Below are 12,377 nucleotides of genomic sequence, written 5' to 3'. Positions count from 1 at the left end.
AATCCTTTTCAATAAGCAACCACACTGCCACACTGTGTGCTACAAACCACTGCTCTGTCTCTAATCATAACTATTACATTATATATATTCAACAAGCCACATTGTATGCAGTAATCCACCTCTCGGCCACATTGCCTACTGCAAAGCTCATAGCTGTTACAATCTAGGTTAGAATTTAAATCAATGCTCAGGCACTTAGGATCTTGCACACCACAGATCTGACGTTTTATGCTGCAAATCACAGCTGTTTCACGGCCCCATACAGCCATTCAAAGCCTTGACACATGCAGTATAGTGAGCTGAAAAACACATCTTGAACGTTAAATCCAACACCCTACTGATGGCACTATATATTGGACTGTCTCACATAAGTAAAACTTAACTGTAATACTGAAACAATGAAAGATCATAAAAACACAAATAACGATTGCAGAATGGTTTAGGCATGATGTATTTAAGTGGCACATCTACCCCTAGTTTCCAGTAAAACAGACCAACTCTATGCAAATGGAGTCTTTAGGAAAGAAATAGCAGCAGATGCCTCTATAATGTAGTATCTCTGGGGAAGGTCACCACTGTCTGAGATCTCAGTAGCCTATATATAAGATGTATGTAGATACGTATGTATGTGTGTGTGTGTGTATATGTATATATATATATATATATATATATATATATATATATATATATATATATATATATATATATATATATATATATATATATATATATATACATATATCGCGCACACACGGAACAGTCACACAGAACACACATATGCACCAGCACCCACACTGTACAGCATAGACCTCTCATCTCTTGCTTGGAATATCGGTGACAGCCGCACCCTGCACCTTATTTGCCGTTCCTATCTCCCCATCAGTGGTATTGTAGCTGATAATTGTGTGGGCAGTGATGGCTCTGTGGACAGTGCCAGTGAAGGATAGCATGTCTCAGCCCTCTTACCTATTGCAACCTCCACCTCTGGGCTGCATCCAGCATGGCTCACATAGGTACTTGCCTCTGTCAGCGGACGACCCCACTCAGAAACCCCGGCTGATCTCCCTTCTTCTTCTTCTTCTTCTGCTCTTTTCTTTTTTTAATTAGCCCTTGATGGTGTAGACCCGGGTAGGAGCGTCCTGTCATCCAGCAGGCAAGGGGGGTGCTCAGTCTGTCCTGTGATACAGGAGGGGGAGGCTGCCCTGTGACATGGGAGGAGGGAGAAGGAGAAGAGAGGCTGATCTGTCATAGGGAAGGGAGGTTTGGAAGTAGAAAGATTGAGTAATAGGAGGAGTCAGGGGAGGATAAGAGGTTGTTCTCTTATACAGTGAGACAAGAGGAGGGGACGACTAGAAGTAGGTGGAGGGAGAGGAAGGGGCTGTTTTATGTTAAAGGGTGGAGAAAATATAGGGGTTCTGTAGGGGGGAGACTGTCTTTTTCTGTGTAACCTCTTCTCCTGCCACATACTGTATCAGTTCAACACATGACCAAGTATATAATATAGGGGCAGTGTTGCTTTTCTTCTCTGCCCGCACTGTACAGCATTACCATTCGTCACGGGCACCTGCTAAACATTGCAGTACACATGTATAGATGAGACATCGGCAGAGAATCTCCCTGTTCCTTATGGATCGTGCTCATCACTATTCTCCGCTTCCATCCTCATGCTGCAGCACCACGTCCTATGGTAGAGCAGGAGAATTGCAGGGGTGCAGACTGCAGCGCTTAGTCTCAGCCCTACAGGCAGGCAGAAGTGTCAGGTGAAATGTGACGTGGCTCTATACTGCTCTATAATACTGAGAAAGCCGGTTACCATGGCAACCACTACAGCACATCACATGGTAACGACCTTATGTTGCTTCTGAAGCAGACACGTATATGGTCAAAGGAGCATAAACATACACAATAGCCCCACTGCTGCCAGTTTTCAATCAAAGCAAACTATTGTTTTAATACTGTTGAAACCATATGGAGGTTTCTGGCTTTGTGCCAGACACAGCTTCAAGCGACAGAGTACTTTTTTTTTTTCAGGATAACCTCACCTGAGCACAGGTGCTTCTATGCCATAGGTACATTTTTAGAAATGATTCATCCAATGACTGAGTCCCATTTTTATGTTGGAGGACTTTGAGTAATTGGTTTTGAATTATTAAAGGAGAACCATCAGCACTGTGTGTAGAGTTGTCACACCTAGGCATTGTGAGTGATACCACACATTCCTGGGACCCCATGTGGAACATTTCCATATCTTTTCAACATCACCTCCTCTATTATTACAGGGAAAATTTGCTTGTTTATGAAAACCAACAATAAATGGAAAATTATAAGGAAACGATAAAATAAAATTGGCATTAAAGCTTTTGTGATTTTTTTTTTGTCACTATGGTACATAGAAGCCTGATTAGCATTTATTAACAGGATTTATTAGTATTTATTGATCACTATCACATTTAAACATAATAGGTAAGCAAAGAAGATACCTACAGGCAGGGCCGTAACTAGGGCTGTGCGACAGGGATGACCGCTCAGGGCGCAACTCTGAAGGAATATTTTAGGTTAATTTGGTTAATATTGAGGGCTAGGGGGGCGGCATTTGTCTTTCTCGCCCCGGGCGCTAGATTTCTAAGTTACGGCTCTGCCTACAGGTGTCTGGAACTTCCTCTACAGAAAAAATACTGAATTGGATGAATGAACATCATCCCTTGATCTATCACTTTATAGTTGGCACTATCTTAAATATAATTTCCAGGGACACTTGCAGCTAATCAGGTTCATCTATGTTCTCCCTGTGTTTGCGTGGGTTTCCTCCTGGTGCTCCACTTTCCTTCTAGACTCCAAAAACAAACTAGTAGGTTAATTGGCTGCTATTAAAGTTTAACTTAGTCTCTCTCGATCTGTGTGTGTGTATGTTAGAGAATTTAGACTGTAAGCTCCAATGGGGCAGGGACTGATGTGAGTTCTCTGTACAGCGCTGCAGAATTAGTGGTGCCATATATAACTACTGCTTATGATCAAAGCACACCACATGCAGTACTGTTTAGATAGACCTTGATGCACTACAACTCCTATCATTACTTTATTAATTATAAAGTACTTTAAAGTTCCTTTAATACACATATTTTAATCATTTATAACTCATAAAGCTAAGAAAATAATGCTAGAAATTGAGAATTACTTCACAATATTCAAATAAAATCAAATTCACAATAAGAGGAATTGTACTTTGCAGTTGACCAGATATGAAAAATAGGGACATTTCCAGAGACAATCTTTTAAACCTGGGACTGTAGCCAGTAATTAGGGACAGTTGGCAATAATGCCATTCGTAGAATTACAAAAGTAATGGCTTCTCTGGTGATATGCAGACTTCATTAATAGTATGTTATATTTGTATATAGAGAGAATGTTTATGTTAATGAATGGCAAAGGCCAAGGGCCGGCGCTACAACTAGGTGACCTAAGGTGCTCACCTAAGGTGCCAAGGTTTAAGGGGCCTAAACACTGAGGACCTCATTTAGAGTCCGACACAAAGTCCGTTTTAGGCGCATCCAGCAAAAAAACACTACCACGCATGGGCAGAAAGCACCAAATCCGCCTACATCTTGGACGCAATTCACACTTGCAACAGCTTGCGACTCACTACGAGAGAATGGGAGGAACACGGATTTGTGAAGGCGTGACCATGTCAATACATCCTAGTCGCAGTGAGGCGCAGACGCAACACACGTCAAAACAGGGCTAAAGCTGTGCAGCAGGAATTAGTTGGCGCAAGCTTTAGCTAGCTGCAGGAACTGCTCTCAGCTCGATAGGGTATTACGAGTGGGATGTAACTGGGGTTGCTTGCCACTCGTAATACCCTACCAAGCTGCAGCACATTCCCACTCCTACACTTCTTAAACGGACTTTGCGTCCGACTCTAAATGAGGTCCTGAATGAGTAACATAATGCCATCCAATTAGTGTTTTTCCCCACAGTGCTCGTACCCTAGGCTCCTCCTGCTGACACGGAGGAGCAGTGTTCAGCAGCTTCTTACTTGTGAAGCTGCCAGTTTCTGCTCCTCCATGTCAGTGATGGGCTGTGAGTGAGGCAGTGGGCTGTGATGTCACTGCCACACTCCCAATTTGACACAGAGAAGGAGAAAATGCAAAAACACTTCATCCCCCGTTTTCCTTTATGCAAAGTAAGAAACAATAGGGTAAGGGGAGCTAGAGACAAAGCCTCCAAGGGTGGAATCTCCCATGGTAAGACCAGGGGTGTCCTTATGAGGCAACTTTCTCATGCACCAGGTTTTAGGAGGCAGGATGTCATTTCAGTTGGAGTGATTAGGCCCATCCAAGCAACAGGTGGATTCCCATGTGAAAATCCTGTATTTTTGCCCCTGCTAAATATGTTGCAGTTTGCATTAAATGTGTCTTTTTACAGATTCGTTATCGTTTAAATATGTGCATCAATAACATGTTTTCTAGGATAACTAGGATTCACACATTGTCTGGAAAAATAAGTTTTATGCCATAAAACCTATTATTGGCCAACAGCCATCCTGGCAGTAAGATAACGGGTATGTGGGGACTCTTGGCACAGTGTTTTCCATCTGCTACTATTGCATTTCTGTCATTGTGCTGCCAGCACACAACTATGGCTTTCTAAACACCTGCACTTATTCCTTCAGTAACAGTCTAAATCCCAGTATTATAGAAGCATAGAATTTCATGGCAGAAAACACATTAAAGGTCCAATTACCCTGCTGTTTTTTTACTTGCTATTTTTAATTTATTTAGTTTGTTCTTAATGTTGTGTTTTTGTTATATTTTATATTGTAGTCTTAACAATAGCCGTATGTTTGTCCATTGTGCATTTTATACTTTGTTTACTCTATGAGTCCCCTCCACAGCTGCTGGGAGACGATTCCATGGATCTATCCGCCGTTCTACCTTATGTTATCTTTCATTCAATATCTATTCAAGTCTTTCCTCATATGTTTATAACAGGAAGCTAATTTCACTAATTTATACACAATTGACTACAAAACTCTGTCTCCTGCCATTTAGCTAAACCTTTATCCGTTACACTATCTTTGAGTCACATTCAAGGTTTTTCACTTTCTGAATGAAGTAATTGTACATAACGTATCAAATGCCTTGCTAAAACCTAAGTAAGCTAAATCCATTGATTCACTCAGGACCGTCTCTTAGTTATCTAATCAGAACGATCCTCGGATTTTGTTATTATTATTATTTAATTATTTGTAAGACGACGCAGATTCCGTAGCGCCGGATACAGAAGCAAGTAACAAATAGATGAGGTAATACACATAAGTAGCACAGATGAGTGTGAGTAATGTTATGGGGACTCACACAGAGTGCAGAGAAGACATGACAGGACATACAAGGGAGTCAGACAGTAGAAAGAGATGAGACAATAGATAGAGAGGACCCTGCCCCTCAGAGCTTACATTCTAGAGGGAGGGGTAGTGAGAGACAGTAGGACAGACTAGGAGAAAATGGAGATGGCAGGCAAAGAAAGAGGAGGTGATGGATAAGATGGTCAGGGGGTGGTAGGATAGGGGTTATTCCATGTCAGTTCAACCAGGGGTGTCCACCACCCATCTCAGATTTGTTCGAATTTTTTTTTAGTTAAGAGAGGGTGTCAAAACAACTATTTCTGCCAAATATCTCGACTGTCTGATAATTAGTTCATTAAATATTGATTTTTCAATTTATTAAATAATTCACTAATCGCGGCTTCTTTATCCAGTTTATTTGAAGTATCACAGGTGTTTATTAAGGAATCCCCACAAAATTTGGACTCCTAAGGTAACTCTTCCTCCCAAATCCAAAAAAGTTTTGTGTTACGACAAAAACGCACGTTTTTCAAATAGAATTAAAAACGCTAGGTTCAATTGACATTAGGGATCCCATTTTTTTGGGAGGGGGGGGGGGTTGTTTAAAAAAGGTATACATTGCTACCACACAAAATCAGTGGAGAAAAAAAATAATGAAAGTAATGAAGAGTCAATCTTGTCTTTGAAGTAGGTGGCAAAGTCCAGAGCGGTGATGGACAAGGGGTGAGGAGGTGGAGGAGGACACAGTAAAGAATTAATGGTAGCAAAGAGAACAAGGAGGAGATGAGGCACGTGAAATAGGTTTGTTTGGCAAGAGAGAGGACAGAACAGTAGGAAGAAAGGATGAATTTAAAGTGCATGAAGTCAGCGATGGAGGGGGATTTCCTTAATTTGCATTCAGAGGAGCGGGAGCACTTTTGGAGGAGATGCGTAAGAGGGGAGTGCCAAGGATGGGGTTTAGATTGGCGGAGACGGAGTGGGGCTGCATGGGGCTGCAGTGTCAAGGGCAGCAGAGAGAGGAATTATAAAGAGTGACAGTGGCATTGGGGCAAAATAAGGAAGAAATGGGAGCGAGAAAAGGTTGGGGGAGAACGCAAAGGTGATGGGGTCAATGCTGTTGATGGGATGCTGTGAGCGACTTTGGGTGAGGGAGGGGGGCGAGGGATAAAGAGATGGTAAAGCAAAGAAGAGAGTGGAAGATAGGATTGAAGAAGTTGGAGATGTCACAGAGATGGAAGAACCTTAGGTCCAGGGAGTGACTATCACAGTCGGTGGCAGAATTTGTCCATTGGGAGAGGCCATAGGAAGAATTGAAAGAAGTTTTGAGATAGCTGTAGTAATAGGAGAGTCAATAGGAGAGTCAGTAGGGATGTTAAAATCACCGATAATAATTGTGGGAAGATCAGAAGAGAGGAAATTGGAAAGCCAGGTGGCAGAGTTATCAAGAAATTGTGAGTAAGGGCCAGGGGGACAATAGATAACAGCAACACAAAGGTGGAGAGTGGAGAAAAATAGATATAGTGAACTTCAATGGAAGAGAAGGAGAGGGAGGTTTCTGGGAGGATAACACTGAAGGTGTAGCCAGGAGACAGGATACCTACACCACCTCCTTGGCGGTCCCCACGACGGAGAGTGTGGGCGAAGGAGAGTGCAGCGGTGGGAGCAGTATCAGAGGGGGAAATCCAGGTTTCTGTTAGGGCCAGTAGACCAAAGGAATAGGAGAGGAAGAGGTCATGAATGGAAGTGAGCTTATTGCAGACAGATCTTGCATTCCAGAGTGCGCAGGACTGGGGAAGGTGTGTGAGAGGAAGGATGGCACTATGATTGGCAGGATTGGATGTCCTAGGGGGACAAAGTGATATGTGGTGGAGGGGATAGAGGAGATAGGCTTGCTGGCTGCTTTTCCTTCGTGTCATCGTTCCAGCACTCCATGTGGGGACAACTGGGTAAGAAAATCCCCGGATGAGTGATATTATAAGACTCATTCAGTGTTTTAGGCACCCTAGGCCTTGCTATTCCACCTTTTGTTTTTTGTTTACTTTTTATTGATGTAGCTACAATAAAGAACCCCATATCATCCTTTTTTATTGACACTATCCTTTTTCCATATTTCCCAATATTTATACATGCAGAATTGGGACAAAATAAGCAAATTCTGCCCCCAAAAGTCTGCTTTTGGGTGAAGCTTTGCCCATTTCCATGCAAGTTTCACCCCAGACATTTCTTCTCTATCAGCTGTACCCTTTTTTAATTAGAATGAAAGCTGGAACAGGGCCCTCCCCACACTATGTTTTAATGTCTTCAGTTAGTTCGTTTACCTTGTATGTCCCTGTTTTATATATGTCCTGTTTTCCCTACTGTACGGCGCTGCAGTGCACTGTGGTGCCTACAAACCTACGATAATAATAATCATTTATTTTAAAGAGAATGAGTTTGTTTTCACAAAACAGGCAGGTGTGAGTGGTCCTTGGTAGTTCCTTTTGATACCTCTCCCTCTCCTCTTCCTCCATCCATATCTGCTGTAAACAAGTGTCTCATAAGAAAGTAGAGATTATCTCCTTCAAGTATGAAAGGAGAGTGAGAGGTGGTGGTGGGAACTACAGCATGAACAATAGTGGTGCTTTAACCGGGCTGTTTAGCCGCTGTTTGTAGCAGAGATTTACGCTGAATGTACAGAATATGTTTCTGTATAAATCCTTTTATATATATATTTCTTTATAACTCATTAAATATAACATGTGGACGTTTTTTTTAAATGGACTTGGTGCCTTTAAAATTGAGTTTGTAAACATACTTACTCACCTTGTATAGTTTTGTCATACCTCCCTATATAACTGAGCAATGCATGAAGCCCCTTCAAAGAAAGAAGCACCCCCAAAACTCAACAGTATTTCATCTTAGTGGCCAATTTATCTTTCACCACAAATGCCGTTCTAATAAAGGGCCAACCAGCAGGGCCATCTTAACAGCACTGGGGCCCCCGGGCAAAGCAGTGCACTGGGGCCCCTACCTACACAACCAAAATCAGTGTTTAAACATTAAAAAACATGCTGCACAACTCTTACCTTGTTGCCGTATCCAGCGGAGGAGGGTTCAAAGGGCTACACAGTACTTCACAATCGCTGTGGAGGGAACTATTAAAGTCGGGATAAAAAAGTCATAAATGGCCAACATACCCATAACACCATTCCACATGCCACCAAACCTAACTAAATGCCCCTTGCATGCCCATCAGATCTCTACACATCCACTTTACATCCACATCAGCTGCTTTTGTCCCCCTTCATTTCACCCTTTTCACACTCTGTGCCCTTCATTACGCTGCTATTTGCTCCCCTTCACTTACCTTTCTATTGCCTTCTCATCTTATTTTTCTTCTTTTCAGTTTTCTTTATTCCTTGCTTGTCCGTCTCGGCTCCTCTTGGTGCTCTCTTCACTGAAAATGTCGAGCGTGATGACATCCCGCCCAACATTCAGTGCAAGCGCAGCAGGGAGTAGGGTAAGCGGGATGGAGCCGGATCGCCGCAGCGAACTGATAAGATTTTTTTTTTCTCAATTACTTCCGGGCTCTGCCTATGGGGCCCCTATGTCTGTGAGGACCCCGGGCAGTTACCCAGCATGAATCGGAGAGATGGCCCTGCCAACCAGTAGACTTCCAAATGATGGAGACTGTATATGAGAAGGCTTAAGGCACTACAGCTCCCTATATAACTGAGCAATGCAAGAAGCCCCTTCAAAGAAAGAAGCCTCTCATGAGTTGTTTGACCAACGAACCCACAAACTCTTGTGTCAAAAGAAAAATGTAATTACTGCAAAAAATATGCTAATGTCAACCTTGTGATAGCATTAATTCTAGCCCATGGATAGATGGCCCAAATCTATCATCTGAACCTCCAAACTTGTAACAATGTTCTGATCTTGGTTTCCCTAATTCTACACATTTATATCAGTGAAGATACAAAAACTATTTTTTTTTATTGCTGTGGAAACAACGCATTTTACTTTGTGTTTTGCAAAAGGGGTATGCAGGCCCGTTAACGGGACCAACATTAACGCTCTATTACCAACCACAAATAATGCTCACACACAATGCTTCTGTATTTGCGCAAGTGCGCCAACTTTTCTTGCTAGCTAATTCCAAGGTGCACTCCTACTTTCTGGTCCTTGAAATTGCACCCAGAAAATTAATTTGCATCAGTCTTTGTGATTTTCCAGATCCACCTGAAAATGTGCATGATGAATAGAGTGAAACTTCACTTCAGTATGTCATTTTTGGGACCACCGCTTTATTTAATTTAAAGTTTAGAACCACTCCATTTTTTAATTTCCACGTTTTCCTTTATCTTATAAAACATGATCAGTTTCGCCTCATTTATTAAGTGAAGTATCAATTTACAGGGACTTTCATACAGTATGTGTGTATTGTAAATATTGAGGGATAATTGTAGAAATTTGTTTTTGTTGGACAACTTTACCTAACTAGTTTCTAGATGGTGCTAGTTTGTCTACTTGCATAGCTCATCATTCATACATTTGCCATTAATATCTTCTCTTCGCTATTATCCTTTTAACTCCTCTCGAGCTCTCCTTTTAATTATATATTATGATACTCTTTACACACACAACAATAACCTCAGGGCGTGGCCAATGTGGAAAAGGTTGTGTGGGATATCACTGAGGATGTGGCCAGACAAAGGAACGAAAATATGACAGAGAACATACAAAGATGATAGAAACAAGTTTGGTCATAGCCTAGACAGTAGAATAACCTTAAACCTAGGGCATAACGCTCAATTGCTGGGCCTTATAGCAAACATTTTGGGAGCAAGGCACGGCGATGCAGGTCCCGCTATGTACAGTGAAGCTCCATTTGAGCTTTCAGTTCTGGAACTAAAAGGCCAAACAGGGCTTCACATGCCTCCACGCTGGACCCCGCACATTCTCCACATGGGCTGCTCCAGGGGTTGTTCAACCGTTCCTAAACATTGACTGGCATATACATTCCCCCGTGCTAGGCACAATAAAGTGAATAAGGTATAGATTTATCAAACTTTCTAACAAGGAAAAGTGGAGGTGTTCCCCATAGCAACCAATCAGGTTCTAGCTATTATTTATCTAGTACATTCTAGAAAAACACCTCCACTTTTACTTTTTAGGTTTGATAAATCTATCCCTATAAGTTTTCAGGTTACAGTTAGTTCCTTGAATAGAAGCAATGTGCATTTGTGAGTAGAAAACTTTGATTCAGACAGAATAGAGGATGATGAATCTGTAACTCCATAACACACCCTTGGGCCCACATTATTCTATCTGTAAGTTATGAATTTATTATGAGCCAAACAAGAAACATAAATCATAAGCAGCAAAATCACTTAGTCTACAGAAAATGGGATTTCTCCTGAGATAATATTTTACTTTTCGTGATAAAACTTAGGGTGTTTATAAGGACTTTCTAAAGGTTAATTGGGAGTTTTTCACAGCAGGTTTGTAGACCAGCCTTGATGAACGAACATCTATAGCTAGGAGAATGGTTTTGTGAAGAATTAAGGAAAAGTGTGTTTGTACCTTGTTTATAATATATATATAACCCCCAAATTCTTCTGCCCATTAAAGGGATTGACCACTCTTTCAATCGGGCCCTCCCATTAGTACTTTGGTGGGAGCTCCACAATAACCACCCACTATCTGTTGGCAGCTGTAATTTGTAAGGGCATTGCAGGGGCAAACGCAGGATTTGTAGAGGGGGGTTTCCACACCACGCCGCCAGTGGGCGTGACAAGCATGCATGGGGTCGTGACTATAATTTTAGACAGTGCTTGGCTGCTCTCCAGCTCTTCCTATCCCCATAATATACATGGGCAATGCTGCGTGGACTACTGTTAGGTGCACCCAGCTCTCCCTTTTCAAGCAGAGCTGTGTGAAGTGGGAGCAGGGTCCAGCCACCTCAATTATACAGTGCCCCATGCTTGGAGGGGGGTTTCCAGGCACTAGGAACCCCCTTCCCCCTCGGTTTGCCTATGAATTGGGAGAGCAAAGCACAGCATAACAGAAGTCACAGATTGTTCACAAAGTGGACAAACCTTTTAAGACAGACATTTATGACATTTAAGAAAATATTGTGTTGCCTTATCCAATCAGATATTTGCTTTCCGTTTCTAAAATGTGTTAGAAAAATGAGTTAGTTACTATGGACAACACCACCCTTTTCCTTTGCAAAAGTTTTCATAAATGTCTACTATTATGTTTTCAGGTAAATGAATTGCATTGCCATGTTTAAGAAATGTTTAATTTAAGGTCACTGCTTGGTGATGTAATGTAGATATTCTTCTAGATTCTGTGGTATTTTTATATATTGTCAGGTGACGCTGTTATATTGCTTCACAAGATGTTGACTTTGTAGTAAGTAAGAGGTATCAGTAGATCTGAAGTCCTTTATGTTTAAGTGTTTAAGAAATAAGGCTCTTTGTTCAGCATTAGTCTGGTGCATTTGTTTCATGGAAGAAAGACAGTTGTTTTGAAATGGAGCTGGACAAATCACAGTAGCCAGAATCCTTTTGAGATTTCTACTAATAAGGGGCTCATGTCTAACCTTGCTCATTAAAAGGACGATCTGACTCCTGGATTAGTCTGCACAAACTCTTTTTGCCAGACAATCTTGTGCAATAAATGATATCAGAAAGGTCACACGATTTGTAAATAACTGACTTACATGTGATCTGCTAGAGATGTAACTAAATGGTTGAACTGTTACACGACTGTCCTACAGAACTGTAGAATGCTGCAGTCTAGTCGTGGCACACATGTAGCATGCAGCAAGAGAGCAAGGAGAGCTATGTTGTGTTGGATGTTCCTTATTCTTAGCCATACTTGCCAACTCTCCCTGCAGGCGCGGGCTGGGAGAGGGAAGCCCGGGGGGCACACAGGCGGCTGCATCTCATGAAATGGGATGCGACCGCGTCATTGATGACGCGGCCGCTTCCCCTGTCATGTGATGCGGCCGCCTGTGCGCTGACGCGACCGCATCTCATGTCATCTG

General features: G+C 42.1%; 2 protein-coding genes across 4 annotated transcripts in view; one reads left to right on the top strand and one right to left on the bottom strand.

Annotated features, from left to right (window-relative positions):
* The window catches only part of GNAZ (G protein subunit alpha z), a 77,850-nt gene extending 76,174 nt beyond the window's left edge, over positions 1–1,676 (bottom strand). Inside the window, exons 1-2 of one of the 2 annotated variants that reach the window (XM_075215397.1) lie at positions 1,449–1,676; positions 1,022–1,202 (exon numbers count right to left, since the gene is read on the bottom strand). The gene's annotated coding sequence lies outside the window, so the exon portion shown is untranslated. Of the gene's footprint in view, positions 1–966 lie in introns of both variants that reach the window. The other variant, XM_075215401.1, reaches the window with a different exon arrangement.
* RSPH14 (radial spoke head 14 homolog) overlaps positions 1–12,377 on the top strand; it is a 135,884-nt gene that overhangs the window by 102,030 nt on the left and 21,477 nt on the right. The gene's annotated exons all lie outside the window — the stretch shown is intronic.

The sequence above is a fragment of the Mixophyes fleayi genome, chromosome 1 (assembly GCF_038048845.1).
Source record: "Mixophyes fleayi isolate aMixFle1 chromosome 1, aMixFle1.hap1, whole genome shotgun sequence".
Lineage (NCBI taxonomy): Eukaryota > Metazoa > Chordata > Amphibia > Anura > Limnodynastidae > Mixophyes > Mixophyes fleayi.
Note: the sequence above shows the minus strand (reverse complement) of the source record. Positions and strands in the feature narration are given on the sequence as shown.